Source organism: Balaenoptera physalus, assembly GCF_965194825.1.
Source record: "Balaenoptera physalus genome assembly, chromosome: 7".
Taxonomy (NCBI): Eukaryota; Metazoa; Chordata; class Mammalia; order Artiodactyla; family Balaenopteridae; genus Balaenoptera; species Balaenoptera physalus.
Window position 1 is genome coordinate 12,873,664 of NC_138886.1, and position 19,356 is coordinate 12,893,019.

Consider the following 19,356-nt stretch of genomic DNA (forward strand, 5'->3'; position numbering starts at 1 on the left):
TTCTCGTGCCCCTCGCTTAACAGCTCGGTTTGTTTATTGGAAAACTGACATCATCTGAAACTCGAGATGCTGCTCCTCTCTGGACAAGCATCCTTAGGTCCTGTTCATCAGGAAGTCCTTTTAAAGAGCCCAGGGGACAACTGGCGTCTGTGCAGTGCTTTGCAGTTTACCAAGCGCTTCTGATAGACATGACCTTTTTTGCTTCTCACTCAATTTGGGGAGGTATCATTACCTCCAATTTACAGATGAAATAATAGAGATTCCGAATTGAAGGTACTTGCCCGTGGTTATAACATGACTCTACAACTGCTAGCACACTTAGATCTCTGACTTGGTGTCGTTCAGACATTTTCTGAGACCTGCTAAGCGTGCTGGGATACAAAACAAGTTAGATGTGTCCTTGCCTCATGGAGTTTCCGGTATAGAAGGGTGATCACGCACTGATTCATTCATTCATTCAGACATTTATTGGGTCAGGATCCCATTTTCTTCCCACTGCATCATGTTCTTGTTCATCACCTTACAGATGAGAGAGCTGAGATTCAGGGGGTTAAGTAACTTGCCCAGCGTCACATGGCTTATAGGCACCTGTAGCCAAGACTAAGACCCATGTCTTCTGACTCTGCCGTAATTTCCTTTAATGACAACAAACATTTACTGAGTCTCTTTTATGTGTCCAGCACTGGTGGACTGGAGAGTCAAAGACGAAAGATGGGGTCTCTGCTTAAAAGGGAGGGCCCTGCTTAGCAAAGGAGATAGATGGTATAAGCTGATACAGGCTGTGATGGAATTAAGCACAAGTGCTATGGGAATCGGAGTAATACGCGATGGGGAAGATGGGTGATGGAAAACATCAGAAAAAGCTCCTATGCAATCAATTAATGTGGAATGAAACACTGGGCCAGAGTCAGGACACCTGGGTTCAAGTCCTGGCTCCCCCTGTTTATTTTTCTCCCCCCCTCCAGCTTTATTGAGATGTAATTGACATATAACATTGGGTCAGTTTAAGGTATACAACACGATGATTTGATCCACGTATGTATTATGAAATGATGGCCACAATCAGGTTAGGTATTACATCCATCACCTCACATAGTTACAATTTTTTTTTGTAGTGAGAACATTTAACATCTAATCTCTTAGCAATTTTCAGGTATATAATACAGTATTATCAACTACAGTCACCACTCTGTACATTAGCTCCCCAGAACTTACTCGTCTTATAACTAGAAGTTTGTACCTTTTGACCAATATCTGCCCATTTCCCCCATCCCCCAGCCCCTGGCAACCATCATTCTACCCTCTGTTTCTATAAGTTTGACTTTTTTTTAGATTCCACATACAAACGACATCATCCAGTATTTGTCTTTCTCACTATCAAGTGAGAGAATACAGTATTTGTTTTATTTCACTTAGCATAATGCCCTCGAGGTCAATCCATGTTGTTGCAAATGGCAGGATTTCCTTCTTTCCTGTGTCTGAATAATATTCCTCTGTGTGTGTGTGTTTGTGTGTGTGTGTGTAGAAAACTCTAACTTGGATATATATATGTCACATTTTCTTCATCCATTCATCCATTGGTGGACACTAAGGTTGTTTCCACCTGTTGGTTATTGCGAATAATGCTGCAGTGAACATGGGGATGCAGATAACCCTTCAAGATACTGATTTTAATTTATTCAGATATATACCCAGGAGTGGAATAGCTGGACCATATGGTAGTTCTATTCTTAATTTTTTGAGGAACCTCCATACTATTTTCCATAGTGACTGTATCAATTTACATTCTCGCTAACAGGTGTGAGGTGGTATCTCATTGTGGTTTCGATTTGCATTTCCTTGATGATTAGTGATATTGAGCCTCTTCTCACATCCCTGTTGGCCATTCGTATGTCCTTTGTTCGGAAAAATGTCTTTTCAAGTCCTCTGCCCATTTTAAAATCGGATTTTTTTTTTTTTTTTGCTATTGAGTTCTATGAGTTCCTTATGTAATTTAGATATTCACCCCTTATCGGATATATGGTTTGCAAATGTTTTCTCCCATTTCATAGGCTGCCTCTTCATTTTATTATTTCTTTTGCTGTGCAGAAGCTTTTTAGTTTGATATATTTCCACTTGCTGATTTTTGCTTTTGTTACTTGTGCTTTTGGTGGTATGTCCTGGTACCGCCTCTGGCTCTGGGAACCTGGCCAAGTCATCTGTCCCTTCGCCCCGCGGCTTCAGTGCTTCCTCTGCAAGAGGAAAAGATTGTAGAGCATCACCAGGTCCCTTCCAGTTCTAATCTTTTGTGATTCTGTGAGTTGGCTTTCCTGGACTTCCATAAACTCCCCGTGGGAGTTAACATTCTGCACAAATTTTTGCTGCCAAGGTTTCAGGTGGAGCACAAAGGGCCTTTTGTAATCAGTCATCTTGCTACTGCCAGGTCAGCGTAGCCTGGGGCGTGGGGAAGTGCTGGTAATGAAGGCTGCCCTACAGCTGCATCTGGACCTGCCCTTCAAGGCTGGCCGAGGCCCGGCACCCAGGGCAGTGAGAGTCTCCTCACCTGCACTCACCCTGTCCCAGGAGGCTGACTGAAGCTGTGTCTGCACCTTCCTTCCTGAGTCGTCCTGTGTTGTGGGCAAATGTTGGCTAAGCCAAGACATCCTTCCTGTTGGTTCCCTCCAAAGCACATTCAGAAAGATTCACGTTTGCCCAGGCTCTCGCACCTCTTGACTTTCTTTTGCCGAGGATTCCCTCCCTAAGTTTGTCCACTTGACAAACTCTTACTGAGTTTCCCTGTGTTAGAGCTGATGTCAACAAATATATGAAGACCTTTTCTGACAACTCCTCTCCCCCTCCCTGTCCCGCTCTCCTGCTGCCCTGACCCAGGGACCCCAATTCTATACTCTCTCTCAATTATAGAACCCCCAAACACAGCATTTTCTTTCAGTGTTCCTGGCTGAGAGAGAGTGAGGCAAAGGTTTGGGGCCAGTATAGAACTAGGTTAAAACCCTTCCTCCATCACTCTCTCAATATGTACCTTGGGCAAGTCAATCACTCTGAGCCTCGGTTTCCTCATCGGTAACACCATAGGGATGCTATGAGAAGAACACTGTACCCCTCGGTGAATGGACCTTAACTTATCTGCTGTCCCTCTTAGACTGGGGGCCCCGGGAAGCTGGAACCTGGTCACATGCATCTCCATCTGCCCGATGTGCAGCCCAAAGAGGACCTGCAGGCATTTGTCTGATATGAATGAACAATGAAAAAGGTTTGGCGGTCTTAAGATGGAGATTTAAGCTGGAGCTAAGAATGCTTAGACAGAGCATTCTGGGTGTTTCTGGCTTATGGGAAATGTGGAAATGGACTTATTTTAATTTTTAATAGAAATCTAGTCTTGAGACTAATTGTCTCGTTATTTGATGATAGATCATTTAGGAGAGGAAAAAAGCTAAGACTTCTCTTTGACTGAATGGCATTTCAGCTTGGCTTAACCTTTTTTTCCCCTTAGATTCCCCACCACCCCTCCCCGCTCCCAAGACAGCCCTATTCATTAATACTTTTTAAGAGTAGAAGCTCTATTGTTTAATTTTCTAAACTTCAGTTGGGCCCCAAATACATTTAGTGGTTTGAATCACAGCTATTTTAATCTTGCTACTTTGCAGTACTGATTTACTATTATGTGGAATTTTGAGATGAATATGATCATTAGAGGACCATTGCTTTAATGTGCTTTTTTCCCTCTAATGGCACGCTTTATAGAAAAAAAAAAAGTGAAAGAGGTAAACATTTTTCTGGGAGGCTATTTTAAAGGTCAAGAAAACCCTGCTTCCCAAAGCGAGTAAAAGGTCATCTTTCACCCTTCAATTTCCGTCCTTTCATTTCCTTCTGCAAAAGTTCTTGGTGATGTCGCCTTAGTCACTTGAGTTGAGATGTCTAATTTTCTACAGGAAAATGGTGGAGCCAATTTTGACTTCAGTGCCTTTTTCAAAGAGAAATTATGAAAATTGCTCTTGCCTGTCTGTACCTTCTTTCCTCATCTCCAAAGAAATGAAAAAAATCGCTCCTATTCTTTTGCTCAACTTCCTTTCTGTATAATTGCTTCTTGGAGGAGACCTAATGAAAGGAGAAGCAAAGTAGAGATTCGGATTTAGAAAGGGGTCGTAATTGAATTCTCCGGCCTTGTTAACGAAATCATTCTCTTGTCCTTTCCTGTCACCCAAACATACAGCCCTGCTTCTCCCCTCCTTCTGAAATTAACCCCGTATGTTTTCTAGGAACATTAGAAGAACAAGATACAAGGATTTCTTTGGCTGGGGTGGATCTAACAGCAGTATTTCTCCATCCTCTTGGACCTAGTGTTCCCCTTCTGTTTTCTTTTAACGTTTTATTTTGATAAAATTTCAGACTTACTGAAAAATTATAAGAACAATACAAAGAATTTCTATACATCCTTCACTCAACCCCAAATCTCAACATTTTTCCGCCTTTACTTTCCCTCTCTCTCTCTCCCTCTCCTTTTTGAGAGTAAGTTGCATATATGATACCCCTTTATCCCTAAACGCTTCTGCGTACCTTTCCTAAATAAAAGAGCATTTTCTTTCATAACCACAGCGTAATTATCAACATTGTGAAATTAACATTAATCCGACACTATCATCTAGTCTAGTCGCGTCCAGAATTTATGCAGATTTGGACCATCGTCCCACTAACGTATAGCACCAGAAAGTCCCCCATCACACTCTCCATCTAATTGTCATGCCTGTTTAGTCCCCTGGAAGCTGGAAAAGCTTCTTTGTCTCTGTGTGTGTTTCATGACATTGGCATTTTTGACGGGTACAGGCTAGTTACTGAGTAGACTGCCCCTCAATTTGGGTTTCTCTGGGTCTTCGTCATGATTAGATTCGGGATATGCACGTTTGGCAGGAATAGTGCAGAAGCAGTGCTTTGTTTTTCACAGGGATATCATCTCTGGGGGCACATGATGTCAGTGTGTGTTATTACTGGTGATGTTAACTTTAATTGTTCGGTTAAGGCGGTGTCTGCCAGATTTCCACTGAAGAATTACTATTTTCCCCTTTCTAATTAATATAAGTATCTTGTGGGAAGATGCTTGAAGACTACCTTCTATGCCGTTACTCCTCAAACTTTCACCCTCTAGTTTGAACCTCTGTTAATGATTCTTGCTTGCATCAGTTATTGTGATGGTTGCCAAATGGTGATTATCTAACTCCATCGTTCCTTCTACACTTGTTAGTTGAGTTTCTCCTGCAAGGAAGAACTTTGCCTTCTCATTTATTTATCTGTGTATGCATGCCTGTTAGTGTAGACTGCTGGATTCTTATTTGATTCGATGGATTATAATCCTTTACTATCATTATTTATTTCAATGTTCAAAGTACCCAAGATGTGGCCAGTGGAAGCCCGTGTCCTGTCAGCAGTCCCTGTGAGTCTTTTGAGCACTCTCTTACTTCTGCCCCAGCAAGACGTTCCAGGCTTTTCTTGAATTCTCCCTGCCGCAGCCTTGGAATCCTCCAACTCTCCAAGAAGCCCTAGTTTCTTCTGGTGGGCGCTAGGTGTGCTCATTGCTACAGGGTTGTCATTTCGATGTCCTTCTCCTTTTATAAAAAATATTTTGTGACATTATCTTTACTATCCTGAAATGAAATACAATCAACCTACACACATAGCAAACAAACATACAAACAAACAAATCCACCCTAAATAATTCTCTGAAGGAGAAAATAAGGAAAAGTTCTGTATGTTATATGTTTCAATAAGTAAATACTTTGGCACTGTTACACTAAAAGGCATAATGCAGTGGTTGAATGCTTGCGCCTACCTGTAATGAAGAAATTTGGATATAAGAAAAGTAAGACGATTTGATTAAACATTATGGGGTCTCTCTCTCTCTCTCTCTCTCTCTATATATATATATATATATACATATATATATACATATATATATAAATGTGTATATATACATATATATGATATTTCTTTATTTTTGACATTTCAAGCTATTTTTCATATGCAATCACTGCATGTTGTATGAGTGACTCAGGTACTATAAACCACCATGTCATCAGTCATATGACACTTCTGAAATATTGAACAACTCTTGACAAAATTCCAGGAAAAAAAGGGCAAAGTATAAATTTCCCTCCGTTTACATGATTGTTGCATCCCTGGAAAATTCTGATGTTCCATTTAAATCATGTGGAAAATTCTTTTTGTTTGCATGTGACATAGAGTTGGGTTCTGGGCTATCTTCATGTTCTCTATAAATAGGTCTTTCACTTCACGACTGCCCAGTGCACTACAGTTGGGCTGCCCCTGCCCACCGAATGCCAGCAATACTCTCCATTCACTGTGATAAGCAAACACTCTCCCAGAAATTCCCCAAACCCTCCCTAGATGGCACTACCAGCCTCACTGAGAACCATGGATGCATCTATGTGGAACAGACCTATCTTCATCTCTCTTGCTTAACAAACACAAATCCTGTTATATTGCTTGAAGGTGTTTAATAGTTAACACTTTCCAGAATTACATCTAACATGACAGTTTCCCTGATTCCCACCTTACTTTCAGAATGAGGATGGCCCTCATCTGTTTCCCTGCCTGGGTGGGGAAGCAACCTCAGTCACCGCCTTGGGCCGTCAGAGCAAGCACGAAGGGAGGGTGTCGGCAGGAGGGAGGAAGGTCTGTGCCCTCTGAGAGCACAGCCCCGTCCTTCTGCCAGTCTCGTCGTAACCCTTGTTCATCAGAGAGTGTGTAGAAAGAATGCTGGTAGCCCTAAGCAGACAGACACCTCCATTGTACAGATGAGGAAACTGAGGCCCAGAGAGGGAAAGAGACTCGGCCAAGTCACAGAGTGAGTGAGAGACACTGATTAGGCCTAGAGTTGAAGAAGTTGGTACCGAAGAACCATAGGGATTGGAAAGGACCTGAGAGGGCATCCAGCCCACACCCCTCTGGATGAATCCCCTCCGCACCTGGACACGTGATCATCTTCAGAAGTGGGCAATTTAATATTTTTCTAGGCGGTTCATTCTACCTTGAGACTGCTCTAAATTTTAAAATATTCCTGAGTGGAGACCTTTCTACGTGTATCTCATCCTTCCTTCCCTGCCCCAGCTGGATGCAGTTTGCCTCTCTTGGTCCCGTGGAACATGTATGTTCCCTGTAGACCCTAGGACAGCCTTTCCAAAATTTCAAAATTGTATCCATGTCTCCTGAGCTCTCAGTCTGTGGCATTGAACTTGGCACTGAGATTATTGTGATGAACACACCTGACATAGTTCTTGTACTTGCATAGCTTTTAGTGTAGTAGGAAGGCAAATACTAAACAAGTAGTGACACACAGTGTGAGGCTAAATACTCCCGTTTCTTTTTCCAAAGTGATCTAGTGGAAAAGCTTGGGTTCTGAAGCTGGCCACACTTGCAGTGATACCATCCATAGCTACACCTGTGGCCTTGAATTATTTCTACAGCCTCTATAAAATTCAGACAATGATTGCCCCATAGGGCTGTTGGCTGATGAACACAAGATAGAGGATTAAATAACGCTGCACAGCACCTGGCACCGGATGCTCAAGAAATGATCATTTCTTTCTCTTGTTCTTTTCCTTCCCACTGTGTGACATGTTTGAAGCAGCTTCTAGATATTTAGACAGGGCTTAAAGCTCGGAATAAAATAATTTATCAGAGTAAAGACGCTCAGACTTATCTCTGCTGCTCTTGACCTTTGTTAGATAACCATGGGATGCATTCAAAATGATACTGGCAAAACACTAACAAAGAGATCATGCCTATTTGGATTCAAGTTGAAGGCAAAAAAGTAAATGGTCTCGGATTAACTGTTGTATGTTTAATGTTATAGTATATATATTGACTCATATCACTGTTGACTAATGTCACCATATCACCATATCTTATACATTGAAATTACAGTCAGTCCACATTATTAATCTGAACATATGTGAGCTGCTTCAGCGTTCTCCAAGTGCATTATAATTTTTAAAGTGTTCCCTGGTCATGCACATCTGGGAAATGCTGGACTAGAGAGGTTTATTCTGATCTTCATTTGATGGATGAAGATATTTATGCTGTAGTGTTACAAACCCTACTATTTCTTAGACATATCCCTATGGGCTGTTTAGTTGGTGGGATTGTATCCTGAGATCCTGAAATGCTGTTCTGTTGAGGTTGTAGCATAGCTATCCTGACTTTATGGGTCATAGGTGAGGCATCCCCTAGAGAGGTTGGTCTTTCCAATATCAACATCAGGGGATCTGTTGGCCAAGCCTCTGGGGAATCTGGCTGTGCTCCTAGGTCATGGGAAAACACTGCCTTCTGCCATCTGAGGGCACGTGGAAGAGCCCTGTCATGCTGGAATGAGAGTGTCTGTAAACAGAATGAGCTAGTAGCTCACCTCTGTGTTTATTTCCCTTCTGCCCCCTCTGAGTCATTAATAAAGTCTTTAGAGCCTGGGCGCATCTGGGCTTCAGGGAACTGAGTAGAGTTGGAGCCCATGCTTGGTTCAGAGCATTAAAGGCAATCAGACTCCCCTCCTGTCCTAAGTCCATTGTGGTGGGGACAGTGCCTCGTGAGATAACCCCAAAGGGAAGGTGGATTTGGGGGGAACAGTCGGGCAGCCTGTTCGCACACAGAGAGACGGCCTCCACCGCCCCTCTCTGGTTTATTAAGGAAGCAGGGATGTTTCCTTACAGGTGACCACCGAGGTCAGGAAGGGGACACTGGGCCAACATTGCCTGTGAGCCATCCAAGAGCTTAGCCAAAAGTCCTGTTGTCCAGTGGCCACCTGCTACCATTGAAATAAAGCTGGGAGGGAAACAGACTGTTTATTTAAGGAAAAGTGGCTTACAGAGCTGGCCTTTAGGGCACAGTGGGAGTTCCTTTGTGAAACTCAGCCCAGCTCGCCTTCCAACCATCAGGCTCACTTAGAATGCCACAGAGCTGCATGGTGATCAAAGCCGTGTAAAAGTAATTCCTTACATGTCAACACCTTCGTGCTTCTCCTTGAAATTTAAACCAGCGGTTGAAATCCTGGGGCTTGCGGGAGATCTCGTTCTCACTCTCCTGGTGTAAATGATCAGGGCTTCCTGGATAGGCACTTGGCTGCCGGGCCACATTCTCAGAGGAGACTGGTTTCTTGGTATGTCGGTTTCCACCCAGTGCCCTTGTGGCAGAGATCAGAACGGTCACCCCGCAGCGTCAGCACCGCAGTGCTGTCCCGGCGGACCCGGCGACAGTCCGTGCCATTGGGACTTAGGGCAGCGAGTGCCCAGGTTCATGCCCCTGGTCCCCGGAGTCACCTCAGACTTCCCTGCCTCCTCCTCTCTTGCTGTTTACCCTTCCTGCCTTCCTGGCGTTTTGACTCATCACTTCCAGCTGTGTGATTCACAGGTCACCTGACTTCTCTGAACCTTTTATTTGTAACAGTATTAAAAACAATAGCATGCACATACACAAAAGATACTAAAGAATAAAGCAAAAAATAAAAATATTTGGGGCGAAATGGGTGAAGATGGTCAAAAGGTACAAGCTTCCACTTATAAAATAAATAAGTCTTGGGGATATAATGTACGGCATGGTGACTGCGGTTAATAATACTGTATTGTATATTTAGAACTTGCTGAGAGAGTTGATCTTAAAAGTTCTCATCCCAAGGGGGAAAAAAAAATTAACTATGTAAAGTGGAAGATGTTAGCTAGACTTATTGCAGTGATCGTCTTGCAGTATATACAAATATCAAATCATTATGTTGTACACCTGAAGCTAATATAATGTTATATGTGATTATATTTTAATTTTTAAAAAGCTTATAAATATATAACTTATGTTTAACTAAGAAACGATAGTTAATAAACTGAAAACCTGGTAGTCCCTACCCCCCAAAAAAGATAATAAGAGTGAACACTTATGTAGCACTTAATATATGCCCAGCACCATATTTTAAGAGACCTTTACATACATGAACTCAAGGGTCCCCAACCCCCAGGCCAAGGACCGGTACCAGTCTGTGGTCTGTTAGGACCTGGGCCACACAGCAGGAGGTGAGTGGCGGGCAGGCGAGCAAGCGAAGCTTCATCAGTATTAACAGCCGCTCCCCATCACTCACATTACTGCCTGAGCTCCCCCTCCTGTCAGATCAGCGGCAGCACTAGATTCTCATAGGAGCGTGAACCCTACTGTGAACTGCACATGCGAGGGAGGAGCTGAGGTGGTGATGCTAGCACTGGGGAGCGGCTGCAAATACAGATTATCATTAGCAGAGAGGTTTGACTGCACAGAGACCATAATAAATCAATTGCTTGCAGACTCATATCAAAACCCTATCAGTTTAAAGATGATAAAAATAGATGGAGAGATATACCATGTTCTTGGATTGGAAGAATCAATATTGTGAAAATGACTCTACTACCCAAAGCAATCTACAGATTCAATGCAATCCCTATCAAACTACCACTGGCATTTTTCACAGAACTAGAACAAAAAATTTCACAATTTGTATGGAAACACAAAAGACCCCGAATAGCCAAAGCAATCTTGAGAAAGAAAAACAGAGCTGGAGGAATCAGGCTCCCTGACTTCAGACTATACTACAAAGCTACAGTCATCAAGACAGTATGGTACTGGCACAGAAACAGAAATATAGATCAATGGAACAGGATAGAAAGCCCAGAGACAAACCCACACACATATGGTCACCTTATTTTTGATAAAGGAGGCAAGAATATACAGTGGAGAAAAGACAGCCTCTTCAATAAGTGCTTCTGGGAAAACTGGACAGCTACATGTAAAAGAATGAAATTAGAACACTCCCTAACACTATACACAAAAATAAACTCAAAATGGATTAAAGACCTAAATGTAAGGTCAGACACTATCAAACTCTTAGAGGAAAACATAGGCAGAACACTCTATGACATAAATCACAGCAAGATCCTTTTTGACCCACCTCCTAGAGAAATGGAAATAAAAACAAAAATAAACAAATGGGACCTAATGAAACTTAAAAGCTTTTGCACAGCAAAGGAAACCATAAACAAAACGAAAAGACAACCCTCAGAATGGGAGAAAATATTTGCAAATGAAGCAACTGACAAAGGATTAATCTCCAAAATTTACAAGCAGCTCATGCAGCTCAACATTAAAAAAAAAACAACCCAATCCAAAAATGGGCAGAAGACCTAAATAGACATTTCTCCAAAGAAGATATACAGATTGCCAACAGACACATGAAAGAATGCTCAACATCATTAATCATTAGAGAAATGCAAATCAAAACTACAATGAGATATCATCTCACACCGGTCAGAATGGCCATCATCAAAAAGTCTACAAACAATAAATGCTGGAGAGGGTGTGGAGAAAAGGGAACCCTCCTGCACTGTTGGTGGGAAGGTAAATTGATACAGCCACTATGGAGAACAGTATGGAGGTTCCTTAAAAAACTAAAAATATAACTACCATACTACCCAGCAATCCCACTACTGGGCATATACCCTGAGAAAACCATAATTCAAAAAGAGTCATGTACCAAAATGTTCATTGCAGCTCTATTTACAATAGCCAGGACATGGAAGCAACTAAAGTGTCCATCAACAGATGAATGGATAAAGAAGATGTGGCACATATATACAATGGAATATTACTCAGCCATAAGAAGGAATGAAACTGAGTTATTTGTAGTGAGGCGGATGGACCTAGAGACTGTCATACAGAGTGAAGTAAGTCAGAAAGAGAAAAACAAATACCGTATGCGAACACATATATATGGAATCTAAAAAAAAAAAAAAATGGTCCTGAAGAACCTAGAGGCAAGATGGGAATAAAGATGCAGACTTACTAGAGAATGGACTTGAGGATACGGGGAGGGAGAAGGGTAAGCTGGGACAAAGTGAGAGAGTGGCATGGACATATATACACTACCAAACGTAAAATAGCTAGCTAGTGGGAAGCAGCCTCCATAGCACAGGGAGATCAGCTCGGTGCTTTGTGACCACCTAGAGGGGTGGGATAGGGAGGGAGACGCAAGAGGGAGGAGATATGGGGATGTATGTATATGTATAGCTGATTCACTTTGTTTTAAAGCAGAAACTAACACACCATTGTAAAACAATTATACTCCAATAAAGATGTTTAAAAAAAAAAAAAAACCTATCAGTGAGTGGCAAGTGAAAACAAGCTCAGGGCTCCCACTGATTCTGCATTATGGTGAGTTGTATAATTATTTCAGTACATATTACAATGTAATAAAATAGAAATAAAGTGCACAATAAATGTAATGTGCTTGAATCATCCCGAAACCACCTCCCCCAACCCCGGTCCTTGGAAAAATTGTCTTCCACGAAAACGGTCCCTGGTGCCAAAAAGAGTGGGAACTGCTGCATGAACTCATTCAGTCCTGAAGATATCCCCTGTGAGGTGGATATATTATCCCCATCATATCCATGAGGAAACTGAGGCAGAGAACTTAGGTGCTTTGCCCAAGAACACATAGTAAAAACATCTTTTAAAATAAAAAAAAAATAAGAAAGAAAAATCAATATCAGTAGATTTCTCAGAGCATAGCTGTGGGGATTAAGTAAAGTAATGAATGTAAGGCATATAGTAGGTGCACATAAATGGTAGTTACTCTATATTATTATTAATTACATTTTAAAATGTTAAGTGGTGAGCTTTCCTCGTAGAACTGGTACGTGAACCCTGAGAGATGATATGGTTTAGCAGAAAAAGTATAGCCTTTGGGGTTTTGAACCCACACCTGGGTTCAGATTCTGGCCCCCTGCGGTACAACCTGTCTGGCCTTGGGGAAGTAACTTACCCTTTAAGTCCCAGTTTCCTCACCTGTGATAGGGTGGCGATAACAGTATTAGGTTGGACCATATGAAATTGCTGATATCCCTATGGCTGTTTCTGACCTACAAAAATAGCAATTTCATCTGACTCACCCTTTAATGCCTACCTCATAGGGTTGCTTGTAGGGATTGAAAAGCATACATGGGACCACCCAGCACAGAGCCTGGATTGCAGGGCTTCAGGTGACTTAGGAAGCTCTTCCAATATTAATAGTTGAGGAACACGAGAGGAGTTGAGGTCGGTACAATGTGTAAAGAAATGTCAGAATTGGGGGACTGGGTGTGGGTGGGTGATGTGGGGGAAGGTAGAAACTAGGGTGACTCCCAGATTTCTGGCCTGGGGACATGGTACTATCTACTGATACAGGGAGCGCAGGAGGAGTAGATGTGAGGAGAGAGACAATGGATGAGTACTGGCCACGTGGAATTTGTGGTGCCTGTGGAGATGTCTAATTACATGGGACTGGAGCCCAAGAGAGAAGTGTGTGCCAGAGACAGAAAACAGGGAGTCAGCTGCATCCAGGGCGTATGGAACTGAAGTCCTGGGCTCAGATGAAATCACCCAGGATTAGCATTTGAAGTCATGTTTCCCGTGATCGCGGACCAAACACAACAACATTGAACAAAGTGAGACGGTGAGTCGGGTTCCAACCAGCGTTTGCTGAGTCTCACACCGTCCAGGTTCCCTGCTAGGTGGGGAGAGGACGGGCAGGGAAATCTAGACATGCAGGAGTCATCTTCCCTGTCCTTGAGGACTCAGCAGTTAACGCAGCTTCTCTTTTGTAGGGTCTTGGAGGGTGGGGGAAACCTCTGGTTACAAAGTATAAAAGTGAAAATGCTGTTACCCATCTTGTAGGACTGGATCTCATGGATACATCCTGACATGCCTAGCCGACCCTTCGCGCTCATCAATACTGCAAACAGCGATAGTGTTTTAGCCTAAAGAACGTCTGGGGGCAGGGAGGGAGGACACCTGGTCTGAGTGTTGCAAAATATGAGGTTGATCTTCTTGTATTTTTTTAAAGTTCAGTGTAAAGTGTGGCAAGAATGTAAGGGACAGACATTAACGACTGCGGTGTTGGGAAGGAGGATAAAGCTGGGGCTGGTGGTCGGAGGCGCTTTTGATTATAACGTGGTTGTATGTATTTGCAGGTGTGTGTATTTAGCCCGTTCATTAGCAGGAAACCCTCAGTATTGGAGAAATGTGTTTAGCTGGAAGGGGGCTTACTCAGCAATCGAGTGTTGTGTGTTCCAGGTGGGATCAGTTGGGATGCCCTCTGGAATCTCAGTAGGAAACTGTGGGGAAGAGAGGAAGTGGGGGTGTGAAGCTGGTGAGGCCAGGGACTCTGCTGGGGTGACCCACACAGGAGCACGGAAATGTGAGGCTGCCATCCAAGGGCACCAGCCGACAGCTGAGGGTCAGAGACAGGCCCGGTCACCAAGGCAGCGCTGTGGACAGCACAGGCAGGCGTTCAGACTCCAGCCAAGCAGGTCGGGGATGAGCCTCTACTGAGGGAATCTGGAGGATGATCAGGGAACCGAGGCAGAATAATAAAAATGAAGTAAAATGAAATAATAAAAACTGATCCTGTGTTAAGTACAAATGGAAGACATTATTGAATCCTCACAGTACCCATAGGAAGCAGGCCCTATTCTTCCAGTTTTACAGGTAAGGACACTGAATGCAGACAGGTTAAGTAGCTTGGCCAGGGTCGTCCAGCTAGGCGGTGTCTAGGAGATGGGAACCCCTTGCCCCGGCTCTGTGCTCCCCACAGACACTCAAGCACAGGGACCTGGTGGAAGTGAAGGGCAGCTGCAGCCTGGCGGCCCCCGTGTGCTCAGGGATCCCCAAGGCCCGTAGGCTGCAGCTTCAGGCTCGTCCTCAGCCGGCCTGGTTAGAGCCCACGTGTTGGGGCGTGAGAGGGAGTTGGGGAGTGGGTCGGGGAGGCCAGGCAGTGAGCCGGCTGTCCTCGTGTTCCCACTCTCCTCACTCAGCTCCAGCAATAAGGGGTCGGTGTTGAGGGCAGACCTGAGAGGAAAATGGGCAGTTTCATGAAATGACGGGTTCCTTCCTATTAAGCAGGTTTTATAGTCCCAGGTGTGTTCTATCCAGAGTGGCTTTCTGATTGCTCACTAATGATGGATAGATTATGGCCCACATAAAGTTGCTGTTCACTAAAAGTGGGATCCATTACTTTACATTGACAACAGGCTGGGTTTGGGGCAAAGCTGGTGGAGAGGCTCCTCTCTCATCATCAGAAGCGCCGGCCTCCCTAGCAGCCTAGTGATGCCGTGTCTGCCTTCCAGGTAAATCGGAGACCATCTTCAAAAGAAACGACAGGTGAGCCCAGGGCTGCTGCTTCGGTTCTGCCTTCTAGCTGGGTGACTGCAGGCTTCTGACTTTACACTCTGGGCCTCAGTTTCCTCATTCGCCCCAGAATGGAGATTCGAGGATTAAGTAAGGTGATTTCTCTGGAAAGCAGTGAAATTTATTATAACACCAAACAAATGTGATGTTACTTCGAGAGAGGACTTACTCCCAAGGACTCTTCGAAAGACCTCTTCAGATGCCGAATCCGTTAGTGTAGAAAGAACTTTGGGTTGGAAATCTGGAGATTTTATGTTTTAGGAATGCCTCTGCCACTAGCAGTGTGGCCCTGGGCAAGTCTCCAGTTTGTTTGTAAAGTGTGTGTGTGTGTGTGTGTGTGTGATGGTTCCTGGCGTGCAGGCTGGGTGTGAAGGCACAAGGCAGCTCTGGGGCTGTAGAGAAGCCCTCTTCTAACCCTGGGGGCCCCAGCAAAGGCGAGTTGAGCCCTGTCAGCTGGGCTGTCACTTTGCTTTCCCACAACTCTCTCTTTCCTCATTCTACCTATTAAACAGAAGTTCAACTACTTGGAGTTTTCCCAAAGAACATGGTTGTCACGGAAAGATCTCAGACTTTAGACTCTGACCAACTTGGTTTCAAATGATAACTTTATGCTTGTTAGCTGTGTGACGTCAGCCCTGGGACTCCACCTCTCTGAGCCTCTATTTCCTTGCAGGGTTGTTGTGAAGATTCGGTAGCTCATGGCTGTAAAGCACAGAACACAGAACATGGGTTCTACAAATGGTCATTTTTCCCTTTCCTCTTTCTCATTAAGATAATTTTGTTTCTACAGGGGAAGTTTGTTTATCTGGCAATCATTCGTTAGGTATGTACTAACTAATGTCCCTGGGGTTCATAAATGCCATAGTAATCAATCTTCTTAATAATTTCATTTCAGAAAATGTTCATTGAACACCCGCTTTTCTGGGAATAGTGAGTAACATAAGGCTTGGTCTTTATCGTCAAGGAGCTCATAGTCAAATGGGAGAGAGAAAATAACAATGAATAATAATAATAGCCCACCGTATGTTAGCCCTGGCAAGTCTCATTCTTTAACTCGTGTAATCCTCACAACAACCCCACGGCAGAGGCACTGCTCTTACTCCCATTTTCCAGCTGAGCAAACCGAGGCACAGAGAGGTCAGAAAACTGTCGAGGGTTCCACAGCTAGTAAGGGGCAGCAGCGCTGGGCTTCGGAGCACTGCAGGCAGAGTCCGTGTTCTTAGCTCCCACAATATACTTAAAGATGCAACTATAATACACCATAGCTATAGACCTAAAGACACACACGCAGTCACATTACAGTGTGATGGGGGCGTTTGCCATGGATGGGTTAAGATGTCACAGCCACGGGAGCACAGAGGACAGACTCGAAGGGCCATTCTGGAGGGTTATGGGCTAGGAAAGGATTCTCAGAGGGAATCTTTGAGCTGGGCCTTCGGTGCTGAGTCAGAGCCCTGCAGGCGAAGAAGGGGGAGGGAGGCGGCGGGGGTGGGGGGGGGAGGCAAGGCTTAGAGGCGTGCAGAGGGGTGGGCGGGAGGGGCAGAAGGGGCAGGAAATGAGGCTGCTGAGATGCACCTGAGCTGCGGCCAGCCAAGGAAGGAAGGCCTTTTAAGCCACCCCGCGGAGGAGTTGCACTTGAGTGATCAGCTGTACCTCCTGGGGCATAATTAACGTTATTTCTTTTAAACTGTTCAAGTAAATCCAGGACACTCATCAGTAGTAAAACAAACAGGCTTTTTTGGTTGTTGTTGTTTGTTTTGTTTTACCATTTAGGTTTTCTTAATTGGACCTCTTCGGAAGCCAGGGAGTGGGGAGTGTTTGACAGGTGCAGTGATAGTTACTCCCATGGGGCCCGTAGCTCCCCTACTAGCCACTGGCCTGAGGGGTTTCTTTGGATACTCTTCCTTCAGTTCACCATATTCCACGTCTGAGTTCAATCTCGGAGTCTCAGGCCTGCCAGACAGCAGTTGTTACTTTTGCTGATATGGGGAGAGTCGCCGTATCAACGTGAACCATCTACATGAGAGATTCGGCCGCACAGTCTTGTTCCGATGAACAGTGAGCGGCTTCAGGGAGGAGGTGATGTAAAATCCTACACTGGCTTTGTGGCTACAGGTGCTCAGTTAGTAGTCAATGAGCTGAGCTGCTTATCTCCCCCTCCCCCCAACCCCAGACCCGCTCCTCTTCCTGTGTCCCCTAAATCTGTAAATGGTACCATCCCCCCACCCTGCTGACAACCCTCTCTTTCCCCTTCACCTCCATCCAGCCACCAGCTGCCCCCGAATCCACCTCTGTACCATTTCCGCATCCCAGCCCTGGCGCCACTGCCCAGCTCAGGCCCTCGGGCCTCGGATGGCCCTGTATCTTCCTGCAACTAGTCTCCTCCCTGCCAAACCATCCTCCTCACGGACGCCAGAGTGATATGGGTGCCATGTCACCCAGTGGTTGAAAATCCACTAGTTGCCTACAGATCAAGTACACACACAAGGTGTCTGGGAATCTTTTCTGCCCGTTCCCGCCTTGCGTTCCCAGGTTCATCTCTCCCTCTCCGTACTTTCCCTGTGTAACCTGGCCCATTACGGAGGCTTCCTCCATCACCCGGGGGCCTGACCATGCCAGACCTCTCTCGTTCCTCCTAACCCCCTGCCGGTGTCCATTCAGGCTCGTCCTCCCTGCCCACCATGTGTACCCACTCCAGTCCAGCCGGAGGGATGTTTCTCCGGAACACATCAAATTGTGTAATTAAGTTCTCAGAACCCTTCAGGGGCTCACCATCACTTCGGGACATTGTCCAAACTCCCCTAAAATGATATTCAAGACCCTTCCTATCAGGCCCTGCCTCCTCTCCAAGCTTGATCGTCTTCCATTGCCCTACTTCACACACATCCCGCATTCATTCTAGACATGGGCTCAGGAAACTGACTGCCTGCATTCAAAACCCGGTTCCATGTCCTTTAGGCTGTGTGACCTTTGGCAAGTTACTTAACCTCTCTGGGCCTCTGTTTCCTTATCTGTAAAATAGAGTTGTAGAGGGTTAAATGAGATAACACTTCGAACAGCACCTGACCCATAAGAAGTCCCCATTGGTGTGTGCTAATGTTGTTGTTTTTGCTGTGGTGATCTGGCCCCTGTGAATCTCCCGAGTGGGATTTCCAGGGCGCTTCCCACTCCACTCGCTGGCTGTTCTCCAGCCATCAGAACGTATGTGGCTCTCTCCTGCCTTTGCAAAACCCCACCCCGGCAGCATGTTACCTGTTCTTCCTCCCCGCCTCACCTGTCTATCTCCCACCCTGCCCCTTCCTGCCTGGCCCTCGGAAACCTGACCGTAGAGCGCCTCCTTCTCGCCTGCCTCAGAAATCGCCTGGCACACTGGGAGTAGGAATTTGCCTCCACCAGGTGCGAGGCTGCCTTGGCTGAGGCTGGAAGGGGCTGCTCCCTGCCCCCTGTCCAGCATGTACTTTGTGACATCTGCTTGTCTACCAGAGGCTTGTTTTTGCCGAAGATCTGCTCCCTGTGCCCGTGACACCAGGGGTCTCAGTTGCTAAGATTGGATGCAAATCCACCCGCGTGACAGAGGACTGCTGTCACTGGCTTTGACTTCCCTGGTGTTGCAGACATGGTATTTCTTCAGCAGTTGTCCTCTTACCTGCCCCTCGCTGCTAATAATGTTTTGTGGCTTGGTATTCAGTGGCTGAATTTCTCTCCTGAAATATTTTAGCTTGCTTCTCCCAGATGCCCAGCTGACTTCCTCAGGTGCCTCATAAATCTCCCATCCAGAGCTCCTGCTCTTGTAGATCATCCCAATGCGCTGGTCACAGCAGCCCAGAATCAACCCTCTGCTGATTAATGTCACTTGCGTGTTTGTAACACAGCCTTCCACTGTGGTGATGTCAAGATAAATGATTGTTCAGAACTTGTTAGCTGGCAGAAGCCAGGGACCTCAGTGTGACCCCCTTTATTGTAGAGGTGAGTACAACAAAGCCCAGGAGGTTAGGTGACTTTCTCACAGTCACACAGTCAGAAATTACCTAACTAAATTGGGACTAGAATCCAGATTTTCCGGTTTTCACTTCAGTATTCTTTCTAACTCACCAAAAGCTATTTCTTTTCTTTTTTTAA

At 45.0% G+C, this 19,356-nt stretch overlaps 1 protein-coding gene across 6 annotated transcripts in view; it reads left to right on the forward strand.

Moving 5' to 3' along the window:
* Positions 1-19,356, forward strand: part of TTLL11 (tubulin tyrosine ligase like 11) — a 255,910-nt gene that overhangs the window by 83,545 nt on the left and 153,009 nt on the right. The window contains exons 1-3 of one of the 6 annotated variants that reach the window (XM_082467863.1): positions 13,268-13,504; positions 13,895-14,021; positions 15,081-15,210. The exons of 4 other annotated variants lie outside the window; for them this stretch is intronic. The gene's annotated coding sequence lies outside the window, so the exon portion shown is untranslated. Of the gene's footprint in view, positions 1-13,267; positions 14,022-15,080; positions 15,211-19,356 lie in introns of those variants that run through there. One more of the 6 variants, XM_082467862.1, reaches the window with a different exon arrangement.